Source organism: Notamacropus eugenii, chromosome 2, assembly GCF_028372415.1.
Source record: "Notamacropus eugenii isolate mMacEug1 chromosome 2, mMacEug1.pri_v2, whole genome shotgun sequence".
Classification (NCBI taxonomy): domain Eukaryota; kingdom Metazoa; phylum Chordata; class Mammalia; order Diprotodontia; family Macropodidae; genus Notamacropus; species Notamacropus eugenii.
The window spans coordinates 508,027,319-508,044,973 of record NC_092873.1 but is presented as its reverse complement, the minus strand read 5'-3'; the positions used below and the strand labels follow the sequence as shown (position 1 = coordinate 508,044,973).

Sequence of the window (17,655 nt, the reverse complement as noted above, 5' to 3'; positions counted from 1 at the left end):
TTAAGACCTTGGAGTTAACTATAGGAATGCAGTCATTGGATTTGAGATCGATCCCTTCAAGATTCCTTAGAGACCAATTAATGCAATCCCGTTATTTTATAGATGAGGAAATTGAAGCCCAGAAGAAGGAAGAGACCCTTGGCACATCCACAACAGTAATAAGAAGCAGAGCCTGAGGGAGAAGGGCAGGTCCTGACAGGGTCCCTGCATCCCCTGGCACACTTCTCAGCCAATTCGGAGACAGAGCAGGCTCAGGACTCATCATTGGATGGTGTCACAATTTCCCAAGATGTCCTGGACCTCCTTCTGGAATTACTGCTGGTGCTCTTGGTGCAGGGCCATGAAGAACCAGGAGATGCCATTGGTCATGGTGGCATGGCCCCCAAACATGAACGTGTCCACCTCAGCCTGGAAGTCTGCATCTGACAACTTTGCCTTGCTCTCATCCTTCAGGAAGAAATGAAGGTTACAAAAATGGGTGGATGATACAATAGGAGGGATTCAAAGTAGGTTTCAGGGAGAACTTCCCCTCAATTAATGCTGCTAAATAGGAGAAAAAGAACCTGAATAGGAGGGAAATGGGTCTTCTTTTTTTAACGGAGCTGGAGGAAGAATCATCCTTCTACATGAATTTCCTTCTTATGCATAAGATTTAGAACAGAAAGAGGCCTTAGAGACTTTTGAGCCAAATCTCATTTTACAGAGAAGTAAAGTGAGACTCAACTGGGGGAAGTGACTTTCTCAATACCATACAGATGGTAAGAATCAGAGCCAGAATTTGAACCCAGTGCTTTTGACAGCAAATCCAGCACCTTTTCTGCTATAACATATTTGATTATTTTTCACTCTGCCTGTCTGGAATCAAGGTCAAGTTCAAATTATCCACCCTTCCCCAGCTCCTCCAGGAAGCCTTGAGTGGACAGTCCCTTTCTTCAGTGATCTCTCATCCTATCTGATAAATGAGCAAATGTACAAAATCAGAAGCAGGAACAGGAGAGAGACAGACATTCCTTGGAACAAAGAGGGGCCTGAAGATCCACTTTGGCTTTGTCTGAATTGAACTGGGAGTTAATCCATCCCTTTGAAGCCCCTCATACTCACTCCAGCCCCAAGAAGAATGTCCAGGAAATTTAGGTGTTTCTTCCCCTGAATCTTCTCCTGCTCCTGCTCCTCCTTTAGGGCAGACTTTCTGGCCCTAATCACCTGGTCTGTGCAAGGAAATCAGAGTGTTAGTCCTAGAAAGGGTGGACAAAATCAAGCACCCAACTTTCAGAAAGGGAAATTAAATCCTAGTGAGGAGAAATGGTTAAGTCAAGGTCATGGAATCAAATGGAATAAGTGGAAGAACCAGGGCTCTTTCCTCCAAATATACTGTTTTAGGGTTATAGATGCCTCAGTTAAGCCCTCACTGCAATGAACGATTCAGAATTCACTACTGCTGAAAGCCCCACTGGGAGCAATGTCCAACCCTTATTCTAGTTAGCTAGAAAAGTCTTCCTATCAGGAGTTCTAATTCTTGGAGCCACTGAGCAAGAGGAAAAGGGCATTTTGGTGGGCAAAGAACTTCCTACATAGAAAAATAAATGGGCATGACAGAGGAAGCAGAGAGGTTCCCCTTTGCACCCACCAGGACTCCTCCTCCTCTGTGTTGAAATGATGGAAATCTTATGGAGAAATTACCACTCCATTTTGTTTGTCATCAAAAGTTGGGAATAGCTTGACAATCTCTGATTTTAGAGAACAGATTTCAAGGGGATCAAATAAAAACTAAATAAGATCTCATGACCTAAAATTCCACAGAGAAAGTCTTCCCAAGAGGGATTGGAGGCTCTTGGGAATAGAATCCTGGAGACAAAAGAGAAATAGTTCCAATAAAGAGGAAAGGGAGGATGATACCAAAGTAAACAAATGTGGATGCACAAGGAACTCATCCATTTACTTAGATTTAAGAGACAGGCAGAATTATTTGAGATTCATTATTTGGTATCTACATCTTTGGGGGGAGTAGTTATATTGATGAGATTGTAGATTCACTGAAGAATTAGAGAAGGCAAAGAAGATGGAAAGATGAGATGAACATAAGCTCGTAGTCCTAAAGTATAGTGTCAAGTTAGACAGAGATGTGGCCCAGTGAATAGAGTGTCAGACTGCAGTCAGAAAGACCTGAGTTCAAATTTGGTTTCACATATTAGCTGTGTAACTCCAGTTAAGATATTTCACTTCTCTCAGAAAGCTTCCTACTCTGCAAAATGGAGATAATAAAAGGACCTGTAATTGTTGTGAGGACTAAATTTTAGATAGATAGGTATACACACATATATTTGCATGTATATGTGCTTGTATGTGCATATATATGCATGTGTGTGTAAATAGACATATATACATTGGCTTTGCAAGCTTTAAATGATATATAAATATTAACTATTATTATTATTATTATTTCAGAATGAGCTGAGACTGGTAAAGAAAATTAAGGACAACAAAAAAGGAGAAAAGCAAGATCAAGGGACAGATAAGTCCACTGTCCAGGGTGGCAGTGACTACAACTGTAATTGACTGAGGATAGAGAGGACAGATTCATTCAACCATTTTTTTTTTTTGCTTTTCTTTTCCTTATTATGTAGAACTCTTTTTGCCAGTAAAGAGGATAGAATAAAAATGTCAACAGGGAGTAGAAAACTAAGATTAGGGAGGAAATAGTACCAAGAGAACCACATGCAGTTACTATCAGTCACCTGGCCTACATAAACCCACCAGAATGGGTGGGTGTGCTTGCTGAGCCACAGCTAATGGCCTCTGAAAGATCAGTGAAAACAGAAGAAATGCCACAGGACTGGGGAATATTGAATGTGGCACTGATTTCCCGAACGAGGAAGCAGGTACGGTCATTTAAAAAAAAAAGAAAAAAACCCACAATCGTCAGTTAAATGTCTCCTGTCAGAACTAAAGAATATAATATTCAAGATCTGTTTGTGATCATTTCAGAAAGGAAGCTACGACCCTTAAACAAATGTTTGTTAAATTGAATTAAATAGGAGCAGTTTGGCTTCTTACATAAATATATGGGTAGTAAATATCTAGAAAAAAATCAGTAGATTTATGCCAGCACCTTGAACCATAAAGCAAAATTGGCTACAAACGAATATACAACTTAAATGTAAAATTATGATATATCATTATACACATACACACACACACACACACGTATAGAGAGAGATAGAGGGAGAGACAGAGAGACAAAATCAGAGAAAGACAGACAGAGGATCTTTGATTTCATTAGTATAAAACTCAAGGAACTCCTGGGTGAGAAAATTCACTTTGCCACACATATCAGCTCCTTCACGGTAACTTATATATAGTCCTGAAGGATCACTTAGAACACTGATGGATTCAGAAATTTGCTCAGAATCACACAACAAGTATGTGGCAGAGGTGGGATTTCAACCCATTTCTTCTTGGCTACAAGGACAGCAGTCTATGTCATACTGGGATAGAGGTGTACTTACAAAACAGAATGAATAACTTCTATTATTGAAATAACTTCTATTATTAAAAAACTTTTGCACAAATAAAGTCAATGCAGATAGAATAAGAAGAGAAATTTCTGAATGGGAAAAATATTTTCATAAGCTTTTACAGATAACACTCTGTTATCCAACACAATATAGGAAATTGACATAAATATGTAAGCCATTTTTCTATCAATAAAGAAGCAGAAGATTTAAATATGTAAAACAAAATAATTATTAAAAGCCATATAAATATACTTCAAATAAATAATGATTTAGAAATGCAAATTGAAACAGTTTTAAGTTTTGGATGTTCCAGATAACAATGTGAAACTGCACAATAAAAGTGACTGAATTGTTCACAACTTTTATCCACTATTGAGCATATGACCTGTGGAGGTCAGACAGAAAAACAGTTCCAATATATTGTAACATGGTCAACTCACATCTTTTTTTTTATTTACAGCAAAGACCTGGAAACAAAACGAATGCCCATCATTTAGAGATGGCTAGGAAAGGTGGTATGTGGATATAATGAAATGTCCCCATTCACCAAGAAATGATAAATCTGAGGAAACCAAACATGGGAAGATTTGTATGAAGAGATCCAAAGTGAAATAAGTAGAAAGAGATGAATGATATGCACAATGACTGCACAACAATGCAAATATCTTGAAAAGGAAGTCAAACTCTACGGAAATGTAAACAAAAATCGTTATCTCTTCCCTAAGAACAAGTAATGATCCATATGTCATTTCTCCTGGCAGAAAGGTCAAGGACCATAAGGAAATAAGGTTGCATAAACTGTCCCATGCAGTCATCTTTTGCTTAAGTGCATTTCCTGTCACATGTGAGGGTTGAATTCTAGGTGGTGAAGGTTGAGGATGGGAGGAAGGATTATATCTAGAAATTGACTATATTACAAGAAAACACACAGCAATTAAAACTATTAGAAAATGACTAGTAATGAAAAAGGAAAATTATACTTAAAACATTTTTTGTTTTTAGCAAGGGAGTGGTGATTATAAAACACCTACCTGAGGTCATCCAGGATAGGGTATTCCAAGATAGAATCATTGCCTTATTTGACAGTAGAATCAGGCTAGTTTATTCAGGAAAACTACTGATATGGTTCACCTAAATTTTAATAAAGCTTTTGGAAAAGTCTCCTATACTTTTATTGCATGCAAAATGAACTTGATTTTTAAAAAACTGGATTGTTGCAGAGTGCATGCAGCACAGCCCAGGAAGCATGAAAAGCAGCCCAACATGGCAGGGACAGGATCCTGAACAGACCTCAGGGAGCCACTGGCAGCAGCAGTTCCAAGATTGTACAACCCACAAATGTCACACACAGCTTCAAAGGTCAGGGGGAGGGCTCAGTTACCCAGAAGAGGGGAGCATGGTCTGGACTCTGGCATCAGCCACTGCAACTGCAGCTTCCATTTTTGGAGCTCTCCTCCTAGTGCCCCTGGGGGAATTGAGCAGCTAACCTGAATATCAGCCCTGAACACTGCCCTTACAAAGCACTCAGAAGTCAAGTAACTGGCTGGGAAAATGTCCAAAAAAGAGAAAAAGAATAAGACAATAGAAGGTTACTTTCTTGGTGAGCAGATATTTCCTTCCATCCTTTCAGATGAGGAGGAACTATTTAGGTCTTCAGAGGAAGACCTAAAAGTCAAGGCTTCTGCATGCAAAACCTGCAAAATAAATATACAATGGTCTCAGACCATGGAAGAGCCCAAAAAGGATTTTGAAAATCAAGCAAGAGAGGTGGAGGAAAAATTGGGAAGAGAAATGGGAGTGATGCAAGAAAATCATGAAAAGCAAGTCAATAGACTTAAAATAGAATAACTCAAATGGCAAAAGAGGCCCAAAAAGTCAATGAGGAGAATACGTTAAAGAACAGAATTAGACAAATGGAAAAGGAGGTTCAAAAACTCACTGAAGAAAATAGTTCTTTTTTTTTTTCTTGACATTTTTTTTTTATTTAGCTTTTAACATTCATTTTCACAAAATTTTGGGTTACAAATTTTCTCCCCTTTTCTCCCCTCCCCCCCCAAACGCCAAACATTCTAATTGCCCCTATGACCAATCTGCTCTCTCTTCTATCATCCCTCTCTGCCCTTGTCTCTGTCTTCTCTTTTGTCCTGTAGGGCCAGATAGCTTTCTATACCCCTTTACCTGTATTTCTTATTTCCTAGTGGTAAGAACATTACAGTTGATCCTAACACTTTGAGTTCCCACTTCTTTAGCTCCCTCCCTCTCCACCCCTTCCCTTTGGAAGGCAAGCAATTCAATATAGGCCAAATCTGTGTAGTTTTGCAAATGACTTCCATAATAGTTGTGTTGTATAGGACTAACTATATTTCCCTCCATCCTATCCTGTCCCCCATTACTTCTATTCTCTTTTGATCCTATCCCTCCCCACGAGTGTTGACCTCAAATTGCACTCTCCTCCCCATGCCCTCCCCTCTATCATCCCCCCCCCCCACTCTGCTTATCCCCTTATCCTCCACTTTCCTGTGTTGTAAGATAGGTTTTCATACCAAAATGAGTAGGCATTTTATTCTTTCCTTTAGTGGAATGTGATGAGAGTAGACTTCATGTTTTTCTCTCACCTCCCCTCTTTATCCCTCCACTAATGAGTCTTTTGCTTGCCTCTTTTATGAGAGATAATTTGCCCCATTCCATTTCTCCCTTTCTCCTCCCAATATCTTTCTCTCTCACTGCTTGATTTCATTTTTTTTTAAGATATGATCCCATCCTCTTCAATTCACTCTGTGCACTCTGTCTCTATGTGTGTGTGCGTGTGTGCATGTGTGTGTGTGTAATCCCACCCAGTACCCAGATACTGAAATGTTTCAAGAGTTACAAATATTGTCTTTCCATGTAGGAATGTAAACAGTTCAACTTTAGTAAGTCCCTTATGACTTCTCTTTGCTGTTCACCTTTTCATGGTTCTCTTCATTCTTGTGTTTGGAAGTCAAATTTTCTTTTCAGCTCTGGTCTTTTCATCAAGAATGCTTGAAAATCCTCTATTTCATTGAAAGACCAATTTTTCCCCTGAAGTATTATACTCAGTTTTGCTGGGTAGGTGATTCTTGGTTTTAGTCCTAGTTCCTTTGACTTCTGGAATATCCTATTCCATGCCCTTCGATCCCTTAATGTAGAAGCTGCTAGATCTTGTGTTATCCTGATTGTATTTCCACAATACTTGAATTGTTTCTTTCTAGCTGCTTGCAATATTTTCTCTTTCACCTGGGAGTTCTGGAATTTGGCCACAATGTTCCTAGGAGTTTCTCTTTTTGGATCTCTTTCATGCGGTGTTCTGTGGATTCCTTGAATATTTATTTTGCCCTCTGGTTCTAGAATCTCAGGGCAGTTTTCATTGATAATTTCATGAAAGATGATGTCTAGGCTCTTCTTTTGATCATGGCTTTCAGGTAGTCCCATAATTTTTAAATTGTCTCTCCTGGATCTATTTTCAAGGTCAGTTGTTTTTCCAATGAGATATTTCATATTATCTTCCATTTTTCCATTCCTCTGGCTTTGTTCTGTGATTTCTTGCTTTCTCATACAGTCCTTAGCCTCCATCTGTGCCATTCTAATTTTGAAATAACTATTTTCTTCAGTGAGCTTTTGAATCTCCTTTTTCATTTGGCTAATTCTGCTTTTGAAAGCATTCTTCTCCTCATTGGCTTTTTGAACCTCTTTTGCCAATTGAGTTAGGCTAGTTTTCAAGGTGTTATTTTCTTCAACATTTTTTTGGGTCTCCTTTAGCAGGGAGCTGATTTGCTGTTCATGCTTTGACTTCATGTCTCTCATTTCTCTTCCCAGCTTTTCCTCCACCTCTCTAACTTGATTTTCAAAATTCTTTTTGAGCTCTTCCATGGCCTGAGCCCATTGAGTGGGCTGAGACACAGAAGCCTTGATTTCTGTGTCTTTGCCTGATGGTAAGCATTGTTCTTAGTCATCAGAAAGGAAGGGAGGAAATGCCTGTTCACCAAGAAAGTAACCTTCTATAGTCTTATTTCTTTTCCCTTTTCTGGGCATTTTCCCAGCCAGTGACTTGACCTCTGAATATTTTCCTCACACCCACCTCACCTCCTGATCCTCCCAGCCAGTGTTTGGGGTCTGAGATTCAAATGCTGCTTCCAGCCTCAGGGCTTTGGGCGGGGGCAGGGCTGCTATTCAGTGTGAGATTAAATTCAGATGCTCAGGTGAGGGCAGGGCTGCCTCTCAGGCTCAGTTCCCTCAGGGAGTTTATGCACAGACCTTCAACAATGGATCCAGGCTCCTGCCTGCTTGGGGAGCCCTGGTCTGCCGCTGCCCCTCAGCTTCTGTCTCCCGAGGGGGCCCGAGCCATGGGGGCACCCCACTCCCCCCTCGACCCGCCAAAGGGACTCTCTCACTGACCCCCGTCACCTGTGGGTGGAGGTACTTGTGCGGCCGCTGGAGATCCCGTCCCTGAAGCCCGCTCGGATCTGTTCCTCTCGGTGCCGCGGCCACGGCAGGGCTGTACTCAGCTCCCAGTCCCGGCGCCCAGTCCGCAGCACGAAGGACCTTTTACGAGAGGTTTGCAGGTCTCTCCGGAACAGAAATTTCCCTCGCTCCAATGTTCTGTGGCCTCTGGATGCAGAATTCGCTGTGAGTTACTTCTTTGTAGTTGTTCTATGGGTTGTGGGTTCGGAGCTATGTGTATGTGCGTCTTTCTACTACGCCATCTTGGCTCCGCCTCCCTCGAAAATAGTTCTTTAAAAATTAGAATGGAGCAGATGGAACCTAATGACTTTATGAGAAACCAAGAAATTGCAAAACAAAACAAAACCAGGTTAGAATAAAAGATTATGTGAGATACCTCCTTGTAAAAACAACTGACCTGGAAAATAGATCCAGGAGAGACAATTTAAAAATTATGGGGACTACCTGAAAGCAATGATCAAAAAAAGAGCCTTGACATCATCTTTCATGAAATTATTAAGGAAAATTGTCCTGATATTCTAGAATGAGAGGGTAAAATAAATATTGAAAGAATCCACCAATCACCTCCTGAAAGAGATCCAAAAAGAGAGACTCCTAGGAATATTGTAGCCAAATTTCAGAGTTCCTAGGTTAAGGATAAAATATTGCAGGCAGCTAGAAAGAAACAATTTGAGTATTGTGGAAATACAATCAGGATAACATGGGATCTGGCAGCTTCTACCTTAAGGGATCAAAGGGCCTGGAATATGATATTCCAGAAGTCAAAGGAACTAGGATTAAAACCAAGACTCACCTACCCAGCAAAACTGAGTATAATACTTCAGGGGGAAAGATGTTCATTCAAGGAAACAGAGGACTTTCAAGCATTCTTGATGAAAAGACCAGAACCGAAAAGAAAATTTGACTTTCAGACACAAGAATCAAGAGAAGCATGAAAAGGTAAACAGGAAAGAGAAATCATAAAGGACTTTCTAAAACTGAACTGTTTACATTCCTACATGGAAAGATAATATTTGTAACTCTTGAGACATTTTTCAGTATTTGGGTAGTTGGACACACACACACACACACATACGTATATACACATATATGTATATATATAGAAAGAGACAGAGAGACAGAGACAGAGACAGAGAGCACAGAGTGAGTTGAATAAAAAGAGGTGATATCTAAAAAAATAAAAATGGGGGGTGAGAGAGGAATATATTGGGGGGAGAAATGGAATGGGGCAAATTATCACTCATAAAAGAGGCAAGAATAAGCTTATTCAATGGAGGAGAATAAGGAGGAAGTGAGAGGGAAAAAATGAAGCTTAATCTCTTAATATTTGGCTAAAGGAGGGGAAAACATCCTCACTCAATTTGGTATGAAAATCTATATTACACTACAGGAAAGTAGGGGAAAAGGGAAAAAGTATGGTGAGGGGGATGATAGAAGGGAGAGCAAATGGGAGAAAGGAATAATTAGAAGTAAATACTTATGGGGAGGGACAAGGTCAAAAGAGAGAACAGAATAAATGGGAGGCAGGATAGAATAGAGGGAAATATAGTTAGTCTTACACAACATGATTATTATGGAAGTCTTTTGAAAAACTACACATACATAGCCTACATTGAATTGCTTGCCTTCTCAGTGGGGATGGGTGGGGAGAGAAGAAGGGAGAGAAGTTGGAACTCAAAGTTTTAGGAACGAATGTTGAGAATTGTTTTTGCATACAACTGGGAAATAAAAAATACAGGTAATGGGGTATAGAAATATATCTTGCCCTACAAGAAAAGAGAGAAGATGAGGATAAGGGAAGAGAGGGGTGTGATAGAAGGAAAAGCATATTGAGGCAAGAGGTAATCAGAATGCATGGCATTTTGGGGTAGGAGTGGGGAGAGCGGGAGAAAATTTGAAACTCAAAATTTTGTGCAAATGAATGTTGAAAACTAAAATAAGTAAACATTAAAAAAAACTGGATAGTCCAGTTTGGCTGAAATTAAATGTTAAATATTAGTTAATTATTAGCTTTAGTATCAACTTTGAAGGAGATCTCAGAGAGACTACCCTAGAAATCTCTTCTCCAGTCAGCTATGTGCTTTTTTGACAGTTTTATCAATTACTTGGATAAAAACCTAGATAATTTGCTTATGAAACATAAAAATATCACAAAGCTGAGAAAGATAATTAACAACACTTAGCCACAGAGACAAAAACAAAAATATTTCCAATAGGTATAAAAATATGCCAAACATATGGTGAAATTGTATATAGATTGAAAATTTAAAGCTTAATGTTCTGGTTCAAAAAACCAATTTCACAGTTACAAGATGGGTGAGAGAATTCTGTTCATCTGTAAAAGATCCGAGTGTCTGAGGCAGGTAAAAGATGGATAGGAGTTGAGGGTATAACAGAGCAGCCAATGAGAAGCTAATGTGGTCTCAGTTTGCCTCAGAAAGGGTCCAGAGGCTCTAACGATGTAGCTGAGAGTCCTGTTAGCTGCTGGACTTTTCTAACCTCATCTGTAGGACTGGAGTCAGTTCTGGGCACCACATTTTAGCAAGGACATTGAGAAACAGGAGAGCACCCAGAAGAGGATGACTGGACTAATGAAAGACCTTGAGACCATGAGATATGAGGATTAATTGGAGGAAGTAAAGATGTTTGGCCTGGAGAAGGGAAGATTTCTAGGAGGTCTGGTCATTTGTTCAATATCTGAATGGCTATCAGGTGGGAAGGAGATTAGGCTTGTTCTTCTCAGACTCTGAAAGCAGAGCTAAGACCAACTGTGGAAATTGCAGAGAGGGACATCTGTCCTTGATATAAGGAAATCTTCTTGAAAATTGGAGCTGTCCAAAGATGGAACTGGGATGTCTGGAGTACTAATGTGTTCCTATCTTTTGATATCCTCAAACAGGAGCTAGACAACCTCTTGCTGAAAATGTTGTAGTAAGTTTTCCTACTCAGATAGACATTGTACTACATACTCTCTGACATCTCCTCCAACTCAGAGATTCTGTGATCCTGTGAAATACTTCCTCCTGCCTGAAAGGGAAGAGTCATATGGTATGATTTGGTTATGGAAGGTGTAGAGGACAGGAGGCTGCAAAGTCACAAAAAGAGTGTACTTCATGGGAGTTAATTAGGAATAACCCATGGAGCTACCAAGTAGAGGGACCTAGGAGTGAAGCTACAAGAAGGAGGAAGGAAAGAAGGAAGTAGAGAAAAAATAAAGGAAGGAAGAGAGGAAAGAAGAAAGGAAGGGAGAAGTGGAGGGAGGGAGAGAGAGAAGGAGGGATAAAAAGGCAACCTCAGGCTGGAGACACACCATTATGGTCATGAGCAACCTTGTAGGCCTGAAGGAACTTCTGACCATGAAGCATAAACCAGTAGTAGAAGAAGTCGTTGTGATACTGGAAGGTTGCCAGTCTCTCTTACATCAACACTGTGAATTCTCCAATGGCCTGATGGTATCTGATGTCACTGCAGGGGACAAGGAGAGGAAGAACTAAAGCAATAAGGTGAGGGAGGAGAGAAAAGGGGTAGTTGTGTTTTGACATTTTGAGTAGTCATTCCCCCTACAATCTAGAGCTAACAACCTTGGAAGACTAAGTTCTGTAATGGGGGTGGGAGTCAATCAAAGTCCCATATCTTCCATCAAGACTTTACCATATAGAACTCAGTGATGTTTCTCTCAGTATTTGTGTCTCTCCACCTCAAAAAAGGGGCTCCCCAGGACAGGGCTGTGTCTCCTCTCAGACCAGGAGCTTATTCCCTAGGGGCCAGGTAAAGACAACTCTCCCAGGACAGTCAGTGCCCTTTCCCTAACCCCTGTATCTGGTGCCTAGTGCTCCTTCCAAAGATACATTTAATCAGACTGTCCAGAGCAGTGTGACCCACATCTGGGAAAATGTTTACACACTTGTCCATCTATAGCTTCTTGTCCCATTTGTCCTGAAAAAGATCCAAAATCAGATACCCCTTCCAGCCTCAAGCCCCATAGACCCATAGGTCTATTATTCTCAAGGCTCACCCCTTTTCCTGCACCCCTTTCCAGACTGTCCAGTTTCCTTTTCTGATCTATTCAAAAAGACATTCTGTCCCATGTATCACTACAGGCCTCAACCCAAACTCCCCTACAAATTAGCTCTACCTTAGATTTATTCCCAGGGGGAGGGACAAGGATCAGAACAATGACTGAAGGAGCCTCTCACCAATGTAGCTTTGGTAGACTCCACAAACAGGTCCACATACGCTTTCAGGACCTCTGAGTGAAAGGCAAGGGTGAGCAGTTTCCAGTGCTGAAACCACTGGGGCCCATCCAAGACCAGTAGCCCCTTCCCTGGGATCAGGAGGGAGAACACATGAGAGAGCAGAAAATATCATGGGGACAGGATTCAGGTACCTGGAAACTTTGAACAACAGTGAATCCATTCCTCCTTCTGGGACCACACAGTCAGTCTTCATCAAAATTGAAATTAAAGGGTTTTCTGAAGGTCTTAGTCATGGAATAAGACTGCATTGGGAAGGTTTAACCTACTTAAGAAAACATACAAAGACAATGACAGTGCTGGAAATAACCTTGAGTCACAAAACCCAGAATGTTCAAACTTGAAGGGACTTTAAAACATAGAAAAGAGAATGTAGAGCGAGAGGAAAATTAGAACACATGGCACCACGGAGGCAGAAGAACAAAAATCCTTATGTTCTTTCTAGTGACCCCTCTAAGTCTCCACACTTGAGGGATTCACATTCTGATGGGAAGACTATGAATCAATCAATGAAGAAATGTTTATTAAACACGTACTATGTGTCAGGCACTGTGCTAAACACTGGGAATGCAAAAAGAGGCAAAAGATAGTTCCTGCCCTCAATGAGCTTACAGTCTAATGGTCTGTGAGTATATAGGGAAAAGTGAATGTAAGGTAAGGGGAGGAAAGGAAGAACACCTGCGAGGATAAGGAAAGGCTTCCCCCACAAAAGCCTAAACCAAGATATGAAGGAGGCTGAGGATTCCAGGATTCCAGAAGCTGGAGATGAGGAGAAAAAGTCTTCCTGGCATTCGGGCCAGTTCATACAAAGGCAGAGAGACACAGTCAATCTTCAACATTCACACCTTTAACTTTCATGACTTCAAGCATTCAGGTGATTTTAATAGTAACTTTATTTTCGCTTTTGTTTTGGCAACCACAGGCATTCGCAGCTATGCTCAGTAGAGGAAAATGGAGAGATGTGATGCCTGTAAGTGTGTGAAGCAGCCAGTATCCTAGTAGGCACATCCCTGGGATGGTTCACCCTAGTAGTGTAAAGGGCTCCTCAAGCATTCATTGCGTATTTTCATTGTTTACCTTTAAAACTCAAGTTTTGTGTTATAATCCTGAGCAAGTCCTGCAGGCTCTATGGCCACGTGTGCACTCAGGGAAGTGGCTCAGTGAGAAAATAAAGGTTACATGAACTTATGCTACAATGTCTACAGTTGCTGTCTGTTCCAAGTTTGGTATTAATGGATCACATAAAAGAGGAAAGCATTCATAAAAGTGTTCATGAATCTGTTTCAAAAAGTACATATTATCAGCATTAACATTTTGTTCTAGAGTGTTGAACCAGAAAAGCAAATCTTCATCAATCTCTAATGCAAGATTCCAGTTTTTGCTTGCAATGGTAACTATGTTCTTATTTTCCATGTGCTCAGTGTAGTAACATTTTCTAGGAATCTTGCCTATGCCAAATTTGAGGATTGACAGAGAAATACTGGAAGAAATTTGGCTGGAATTCATGTAGGGTGTGGAAGAGAAGACTGGAAAGATCTGTGCCATGCCTCTTTCACCTCCCACCCCCAGCTGCTAGGATCTCCCACAGCACTGGAAATTACACTTTGTACCTACTTGCCTTGTTCATGTTGCTGCCTACACACTCAAGAATGTCCCCAGGATAGAGACTGCTTCATATTTATCTTTCTTTGGAATAAGTGCTTAATAAATGATTGCTGAAACTGGATAACAGTGTGGCGGAAATTAGGCATAGACCCATACCTGACACCGCACACAAGAATAAAGTCCAAATGGGTACATGATTTAGGTATAAAGATTGATACCATGAATAAACTGGAGAAGCAAGGAATAGAGTATTTATCAGATTTATGGAGAAGGGAAGAATTTTTTACTAAAGAAGAGATAGAAAGCATTATGAAATGCAAAATGGATAACTTTGATTACATTAAACTGAGAAGTTTTTGCACAACCAAACCCAATGCAACCAAAATCTGGAGGGATGTAGTAAATTGGGAAAGAATTTTTACAGCTAAGCTCGGGGATAAAGGCCTCATTTCTAGAATATATAGAGAACTGACTCAAATGTATAATCATACAAGTCATTCCCCAATTGATAAATGGTCAAAGGATATGAACAGGCAATTTTTGGAAGAAGAAATTAAAGATATCTATAATCATATGAAACAATGCTCTATATCACTGTTGATTAGAGAGATGCAAATCAAAACAACTCTGAGGTACCACATCACACCTGTAAGATTGGCAAACATGACAGAACAAGAAAATGATAAATGCTGGAGAGGATGTGGGAGAGTTGGAACACTAATTCATTGTTGGTGGAGCTGCGAGCTCATCCAACCATTCTGGAGAGCGGTTTGGAACTATGCCCAAAGGGCTACAAAAATGTGCATACCCTTTGACCCAGCAATATCGCTGCTAGGACAGTATCTCCAAGAGATCATAAAAATGGGAAAGGGTCCCACATGTACAAAAATATTTATAGCAGCACTCTTTGTAGTTGCCAAAAACTGGAAGTCAAGGGGATGTCCATCAATTGGGGAATGGCTGAATAAATTATGGTATATGAATGTAATGGAGTACTATTGTGCCATAAGAAATGATGAACAAGAAGACTTCAGAGAGGCCTGGAAGGACTTATATGACCTGATGCTGAGTGAAAGGAGCAGAACCAGGAGAACTTTGTGCACAGCAACGACCACAGTGTGCGAGAGTTTTTTCTGGTAGACTTGGAATTTTGTAATAACGCAAGAACTTCTTAAAAAAAAAAAAATCCCAATGGTGATTTTCTAAGGCAAAATGCCTTCCACACTCAGAGAAATAAATATGGAAGTCATTCGCAGAATGTAGCAGATCATGTTTGTGTATGTGTATGATTTTATGTATCATGTTTTGATTTGTTATATGATTTCTTTCATTTATTTTAGTCTGACTACATAGCATGACTATAGTGAAAATATACTCAATAGGAAAGTATATGTAGAACCTATACAGAATTGTATGCAGTCATGGGGAGGGAGGTGGGTAGTGGGGGGTAGGTGTGGGGGGGATAAAATCTCAATTGTATGGCAGTGATTGTTAAACATTAAAAAATACTTTAAAAAAAATAAATGATTGCTGATTGATGGAATGTTTAAGTCTGATTTAGAGTCTCAAACTGGAGAGCTGATGCAACCACAAATTTAATCCAATTCAGCAACTAATTGCTGAATGCTTGTTAAAAAAAAAAAAAAAAAGATAGGGGGCGGAGCCAAGATGGCGGAGTAGAAAGACACATATACACATAGCTCCGAACCCACAACCCATAGAATATCTGTAAAAAGGAACTCACGGCAAATTCTGGAGCAGTAGAGGCCACAGAACAGTGGAGCAAAGGAGATTTCTGTTCCGGAGGGACCTGCAAACCTCTCGCAAAAGGTCCGTCGCACTGCAGACGCGGAGCCCAGCCCAGCCCTGCCGCAGCCACGGCATGGAGAAGAGCAGATCTAAGCGGGCTTCAGGGACGGGATCTCCAGCAGCTGCGTGGGTCCCTCCACCCACAGGTGACGGGGGTTGGTGAGAGGGTCTTTTTGGCGGGTCGAGAGGGGAGTGGGGTGCCCCCATAACTCAGGCCCCCTCAGGAGACAGCAGCTGAGGCAGCAGCAGACCAGGGCTCCCCAAGCAGGCAGGAGCCTGGATCCATTGTTGAAGGTCTCTGCATAAACCCCCTGAGGGAACTGAGACTAAGAGGCAGCCCTGCCCTCACCTGAGCACCTGAACTTAATCACACACTGAACAGCAGCCCTGCCCCCGCCCAAAGCCCTGAGGCTGGGAAGCAGCATTTCAATCTCAGACCCCAAGTGCTGGCTGGGAAGATCAGGAGGCGAGGTGGGTGTGAGGAGAATATTCAGAGGTCAAGTCACTGGCTGGGAAAATGCCCAGAAAAGGGAAAAGAAATAAGACTATAGAAGGTTACTTTCTTGGTGAACAGGCATTTCTTCCCTTCCTTTCTGATGAGGAAGAACAATGCTTACCATTAGGCAAAGACACAGAAGTCAAGGCCTCTGTATCCCAGCCCACTCAATGGGCTCAGGCCATGGAAGAGCTCAAAAAGAATTTTGAAAATCAAGTTAGAGAGGGGGAGGAAAAGCTGGGAAGAGAAATGAGAAACATGCAGTCAAAGCATGAACAGCAGGTCAGCACCCTGCTAAAGGAGACCCAAAAAAATGCTGAAGAAAATAACACCTTGAAAAATAGGCTAACTCAATTGGCAAAAGAGGTTCAAAAAGCCAATGAGGAGAAGAATGCTTTCAAAAGCAGAATTAGTCAAATGGAAAAGGAGGTTCAAAAGCTCACTGAAGAAAATAGTTCTTTCAAAATTAGAATGGAACAGATGGAGGCTAATGACTTTATGAGAAACCAAGAAATCACAAAAAAAAGCCAAAAGAATGAAAAAATGGAAGATAATGTGAAGTATCTCACTGGAAAAACAATTGACCTGGAAAAGAGATCCAGGAGAGAAAATTTAAAAATTATGGGACTACCTGAAAGCCATGATCAAAAAAAGAGCCTAGACATCATCTTTCATGAAATTATCAAGGAAAACTGCCCTGAGATTCTAGAACCAGAGGGCAAAATAAATATTCAAGGAATCCACAGAACACCGCCTGAAAGAGATTCAAAAAGAGAAACTCCTAGGAACATTGTGGCCAAATTCCAGAGTTCCCAGGTCAAGGAGAAAATATTGCAAGCAGCTAGAAAGAAACAATTCAAGTACTGTGGAAGAACAATCAGGATAACACAAGATCTAGGAGCTTCTACATTAAGGGATCGAAGGGCATGGAATAAGATATTCCAGAAGTCAAAGGAACTAGGACTAAAACAAGAATCACCTACCCAGCAAAACTGAATATAATACTTCAGGGGAAAAATTGGTCTTTCAATGAAATAGAGGACTTTCAAGCATTCTTGATGAAAAGACCAGAGCTGAAAAGAAAATTTGACTTTCAAACACAAGAATGAAGAGAAGCATGAAAAGGTGAACAGCAAAGACAAGTCATAAGGGACTTACTAAAGTTGAACTGTTTACATTCCTACATGGAAAGACAATATTTGTAACTCTTGAAACTTTTCATTATCTGGGTACTGGGTGGGATTACACACACACTCATGCACACACGCACACACACATAGAGACAGAGTGAATTGAAGAGGATGGGATCATATCTTAAAAAAATGAAATCAAGCAGTGAGAGAGAAATATATTGGGAGGAGAAAGGGAGAAATGGAATGGGGCAAATTATCTCTCATAAAAGAGGCAAGCAAAAGACTTATTAGTGGAGGGATAAAGAGGGGAGGTGAGAGAAAAACATGAAGTTTACTCTCATCACATTCCACTAAAGGAAGGAATA

At 40.7% G+C, this 17,655-nt stretch overlaps 1 pseudogene; it reads right to left on the bottom strand.

Annotated features, from left to right (window-relative positions):
• Window positions 1-261: 261 nt before the first annotated feature.
• Window positions 262-12,346, bottom strand: LOC140523231 (cytochrome P450 4B1-like; annotated as a pseudogene).
• Window positions 12,347-17,655: the final 5,309 nt, after the last annotated feature.